Below are 6,266 nucleotides of genomic sequence, written 5' to 3'. Positions count from 1 at the left end.
ATGGGCCCCTTAGGGGGTTATGTAATAGGTTCCAAGATTTCAATCCAGTCCAATATACTTTACTAGGAAAAAGGTGGAAATACACTTATCATCCAATCAGATGAGCAGCTATTCAAAGTGGCAGCTCCCACAGTAGGTTCTGCTACCTACTGTAAAGGTGCATACACACGTAACGATTTTGTAACCAACGATTTTCTGTAACTTTTTTCCCTTGAAAAAGTGAACGATTTTTTGAAGTGTAATGAACGATTTTTTGAACGATGAACGAATAATGTTCCTTCCCTTAATGAAAATCGTCATGTTGGACAGTCTGAAATGAACGATAACGGAGAACTACAAACGGGAGTGCGCATTTGTGATTATCGTTCATCGTTATAACTCATAAATTGAACGATTTTTTTAACGATAACGATGTCGTTATCGACAAATCGTTCAAAAAAATCGTTACGTGTGTATGCACCTTAACAAGTAAAGGTACGTATCCACTTATACACTTACAAACGACAGCACGATTGCAATGTCGTAATCGTGCTCTCGTTTGAAAGTCTATATGTCTAGTGATGTGCCTAGACTGAACGTTCACTCGTTCAGTCCAGGCACATCCATCATCCCGGTACATGCTGAACCTGACTAGCATGTATGGGCGATGATAGATTGCAAAAACGACTAGTGGGCACGCGCATTGCTGTTCGCTTTTGTCATTTACATGCCCTATTTGCAGCGGCGTTATCGTGGAATCGTCTGTCAAAATCGCCTAGTGGATACCCGCCGTAAGAGAGAGAGGGGAAAAGTGGGGCTCTTAATTAAATAGTGATCAGAGGATGCGTTATTGTATAAATACAATTTTAATAAACGTATAAACAAGAAGCAAAAAATATACAAAATAATAGTAAATAAATAATAAAAACCTATTCAATCAACACAATACCACACACCTGTAGATGGATCTAATTAGGTATGATTAAAATTATGAATGCTCCAATAACTGTAGATATGATATGAAACGTTTAATATTTAGCACCCAGCCAATTGATTTTGTGACTCGAAAAGGTCCCCCTCCAGTACAATCGGGCCGGATTAAGGCTTGTGGGGGCCTCCATCAATCCACACGGTGCCCCCCTCCCCAATTCAAGGCACGCAGAGCCTATCCCTCCCCCCCAAAGCCACACAGAGCCCCTACTGCCTCTATCCCCGCCCCTGATTAATAATACTCTCCTCGCTCGCGATTCCGGCAGAGCTGCTCCCTAGTCCCTTCTTCAGTGTCATGGATATGTGTCACGTGTCACTGGTCCTGATGAGGGGACTCAGGAGCCGCTCTGCGGTGTATGCAACAGTATTTTATGCTGTTGCATACAGTACAACCACACAGCCACGGCAGCAGAGCCCCCATCCGAGAACAGGTGCCACTATACACCTGTTTTCGGCAGGGTCACACCGACCTTCTGTGGGGGTCCCTCAGTGTGTGGGGCCCCCGGGATGACTGCCCCTGTCACCCCCCTCTTAATCTGGCCCCGAGTACAATGTCCAAATAAAATGGTAAGTTCCAATGCAATATTGGTCTCACCGTGTGTAATAGGAGCAGTACTCCTAAATGTGATTTGAGGAGACTTTACTTGCAGGTAAGGGTGGTGGGCATCACTATCCTCTCATCATTACTCAGATAAGCTCCACACTTTTTCCTTTTCTCCAATATATGCAAATCGCCAGAAAAATGGGTGCCACACTATTTTCCCCATGAGAAAATGGGTGCCACACTATTTTCCCCATGATTAGAGTCTGTGGCACCGGCAGATGTGGGACTCCGGAGAGTTGAGTATAATCATTATATGGGTGTACGGTGTGGGCCCCCTAGGGAACGTGTGCACGACACGCCCTGTACCCATTATAGATATGCCAATGTAAGGGGCCTATTTATGAAAAATCACATTCTCAAGGGGGATCTGGGAGTGATATTCGCACCTAAAATCGCATCGCATGGCATTGCAGAATATGATAATACCCCTAGAATGTATAAAATCCCACATGCAGGGACAGAGGCCCTGATTCAGAGCCGGATACTCTGACAGAGCGCTCGCTCTGAATCAGGGCCGTCCCTCCTCCTTTTTGGAGCGGCCTCCTGGCCGCTCGCATAGCTGTGGGTGGCCACCCACAGCTATAGCGAGCGGCCAAAATGATGGTCGCGATGGTCAAGACCATCGCGACCATAGGGCTTGCGACGAGACCCTTGCAGTAGGGTCTCGCTTCCGCAAGCCTTGGAGTGCTTTTGTCTCTATCAGAGCCAAAAGCACTCCCACTGACATCACTAGTGATGTTAGTGGGGCCGGCCCTAGATGGTAGGCTTTCCCATGGGAACGCCTCCGTCTGGGCAGCCACGCCCACCAAAGGGGGCGTGCTGTCAATCACCATCGACAGCACGCCCCCTTTGGTGCTAGACCCATAACGACGGCTTGGCCGTCGCTATTCGGGTCTCGCGCATGCGCACTTGGGCAACATCGACCTGCTTGCGAGCGGGTCTGAATTAGGCCCAGAATCTCCTAAAGGAGCCCATCCCTGCGATGTGTTTGGAGTAAAGTGACTGCATCAGCGGTCTCGTCACTCCTCTATTAGGATTCCTGAGCATGCATGTGCGGGAGCATTGCTGGGGAGGGTTCCGAAGAAGAAACCTACTCACTGTAAATTTTGTGAAGCATAGCCTATAGGCATAAGAGGCTAACGCTATTTTCAGATGGAGTTAGCCAAACTCCGGAATGCATGATAAATCTGGTAGCTTTACAATCCCCATAGAAACTTATGGGCGTTGCGGCTGCTGTTGGAAATGGAGGGACCACAGCAGACATTGGAGATATCTGCTGCAGCCTCTCCACAGTACATACAGGGGCTACTTAATATTTGCAGGTATCTCCCGAAAACGGGTATTTCCGGGGAATGTGTTGCAAATATTTAATGATAAATAGGCACCCCTTGCAGGGGTGCCATGGGTTGATGGTCCAGGACCAAATCAAATTATTTATAATCAATGTGGCTGCCAATCACAAAATATGTGGTCAGAGTACAGCCTCGTCCACCACCAAATAACTGAAACTAAGGATCAAAGGTAAGAGGTAAAAAAATAAAAATATATATATATACCGATACTCTAGGCTGCCGGGATTCAAAAAAGTTTGGGAACCACAGGTATAGTGCCTTCTAGGTATATAAACACCAATCTAGGAACTATGGGCCTGATTCATTACGGATCGCAACTGCGATTGCAATAGCGATTATGCACGCAGTCTCACTGTGATAGTGTGCTAATCCATTGCGATTACTATGCCATCACAGCATAATATAAGTATGCCCACTTTACCCTACACACATCTGTAATATTTAGAAAGACTGCAAAACCATTGGTACTACTGAGTACCATCGCAGCTTCACGCACACTTGCACAAGCTCTGACCTTACTCAGAAATTAATAACTTCATTGTAGTCTATGAGTACTCACGCTGCGTATGGCATCGCAGTGTATAATTTATGCATGCCCCTGAACGGCGTTCAAACGCCCTGGCACGCCAGTGTTTCGCCGTCCACCCCCTGTCGCCTCCCACAAATTGCACTTCCTGTCAATCATGCTGCGATGGGTCTGTGTAGTCCATGCGTTTGCAGTACTGATCGCAGTGGCTGGTTAACGCCTTGTGATGCATACACATGCATAGAACGCAAAAGTCGGCTGACTGGGCCTGATTCAGAGCCGGACGCTCTTGACAGAGCGCTCGCTCTGAATTAGGGCCGGCCTTCTGGTTTTTCGAGCAGCCTCCTGGCCGCTCGCATAGTTGTGGGTGACCACCCACAGCTATAGCGAGCGGCCATGATGATGGTCGCGATGGTCAAGACCATCGCGACCATCGGGCTTGTGACGAGACCCTTGTGGTAGGGTCTCGTTGCCGCAAGCCCCAGAGAGCTTTTGGCTCTAACAGAGCTGAAAGCTCTCCCACTGACATCACTTGTGATGTCAGTGGGGCCAGCCCCAGACGGTAGGCGTTCCCATGGGAACGCCTCTGTTAGGGCAGCCACGCCCCCGGCCCGCCCACCAAAGGGAGCGTGCTGTCACTCAACATCAACAGCACGCCCCCTTTGGTACGAGACCCAGAGCGACTGATTGCCCGTTGCTATCCGGGTCTCTGGCATGCGCACGACGGAGTCTGCTCCATCGTGCGCATGCGCACTGGGCCACCATCGACCCGCTTGCGAACGCTATGCACTCGTGAGCCGGTCTGAATCAGGCCCTGTGTGCGTAATCGCAGTTGCGAACGGTAATGAATCAGACCCTATATTTTTCTTCTGTAGAGTTCCCACTGCCATTGCTAAAGTCATCTTACTGTGTGGAACACTGTCAGCTGGCTTTGAGGACACAGGGCCCTATTCAGCTTGGATCGCACGGCTGCGTTCACACACACTCGCTAGCTGTGAAAATATGCTAATGAATGCAATCGCACGGCGACCGCAGCACTATACCAAGACGCCCATCACTGTATAAAGCCACTTCCCATGACATGCACTCAGAAGTCAGCGAAAACATCGGTAACATCAAGTAACATCGGAACCATTTGCACAGTTGTGATTGACCTGACCCTACCGCAGAAGCTGCTAAACGTCCTGTCGCCATCTAGACCTCTGCCAGCGTATACAATCGCAGGGGCATAATTATGCACGCCCCTGTAACGGCATTCAAACGCACAGGCACGCCTGCGTTCCGCCAACCACCCCTAAACAGTATCTTCATGTCCATCACTATACTGTTGGACTGTGTGCTCACTGCGATCGCTTGCTGATCTCAGCCACCGGGTCGTGCTCGCGCACCAGGTCGTGTGAACGCGGCCGTGCAATCCAAATTGGATAAGGCCCACAATCTCCTTTACTTGTAGTACAGACAATTGTACAATTGCATGACAAGGCTGGCCAACCCTTCATTGCCTCTGCAATTCGAGAACAGTTCTACATATATCCCAACCATTCAAAAGGCCAAAGTGGGACAGTTAATATTTTGTAATCCATCTTTCCTAAATGCTAAATTAAAAAGCAGCAGAGTGTGAGGGTCTGCTAAAGAGGACGGCGAGACACCTATAGTGCCATCAATGCTTGCTCCAGACCTCTAAATAGTGGGTGATGCAAGGCTGAAACCAGGATTTTTGTCACCCGGGGCAAGTCCCCCCCCATGAAAATACCACATAGAGGATGAAAAGGGTGTGTGTTTGTGTGACACAATAATGCCCCTTATAACACATTATGCCATACATTAATGACTCTTATAACACATTATGCCACATTAATGCCCCTTATACATTAAGCCACAGTAATACCCCTTATACATTATGCCACAGTAATGCCCCTTATACATCATGCCACAGTAAGGCCCCTTTTACATTATACCATAGTAATGCACCATATACATTATGCCACAGTAAGGTCCCTTTTACATTATGCCACAGCAATGCCCCTTATACATCATGCCACAGTAAGGCCCCTTTTACATTATTCCACAGCAATGCCCCTTATACATCATGCCACAGTAAGGCCCCCTTTACATTATTCCATAGTAATGCCCCTTATACATCATGCCACAGTAAGGCCCCCTTTACATTATGCCACAGTAATGCACCATAAACATGCCACAGTAAGACCCCCTTACGCATTATGCCACAGTAAGGCCCCATCTCTTACCGGTCAGGGCCGTGAGGTGGGTGAGTTCGGGGTGGTGCGGGATGGGTCTGCCACATGCTGGGGAACTGTTGGTACTGCCGTCATTGTAATGTGGCGCCACTCGCAAACCAATTGGAGCTCACGGACCAGCAGCCTCTGCTGACTCGGCTGACAGTCCTCTAGCACTGATTGGCATGCGTCCGGAACCACATTAGACTGACGGCGTCTCTGTGCCTCTCAAGGTTGGGGTGCAGCTCCAAACCCACAAGAGCAGCTACCTAGCCTCCTGGCAGCTTCTACCCGGCACCCCCTCAAGACCTGCACCAGGGTCACGTGCCCCCTTGCCCCCCCACCCCTAGTTGTGGCCCAGGGGTGATGTGTCATTGAGGGTGAGGCTAGTATGCGAATTGACATGTTGAAAAGAAAATGTATCCCATATTAAAGTTTATAGAATAGCAATTGTTCGTACACACAAAAAAAGAACACTAGGTGCGTACACACTGGGCGATTAAAGTGGACGACTGATCGATAACGATATTGTTATCGTTCAGTCGTCCACTTTATCGTCCATTTTTAACACCAAAACG

Source organism: Taudactylus pleione, unplaced genomic scaffold (genome assembly GCF_031769625.1).
Source record: "Taudactylus pleione unplaced genomic scaffold, aTauple2 ptg000122l, whole genome shotgun sequence".
In the NCBI taxonomy this organism is placed as follows: Eukaryota; Metazoa; Chordata; class Amphibia; order Anura; family Myobatrachidae; genus Taudactylus; species Taudactylus pleione.
This window is presented reverse-complemented; position numbering follows the sequence as displayed.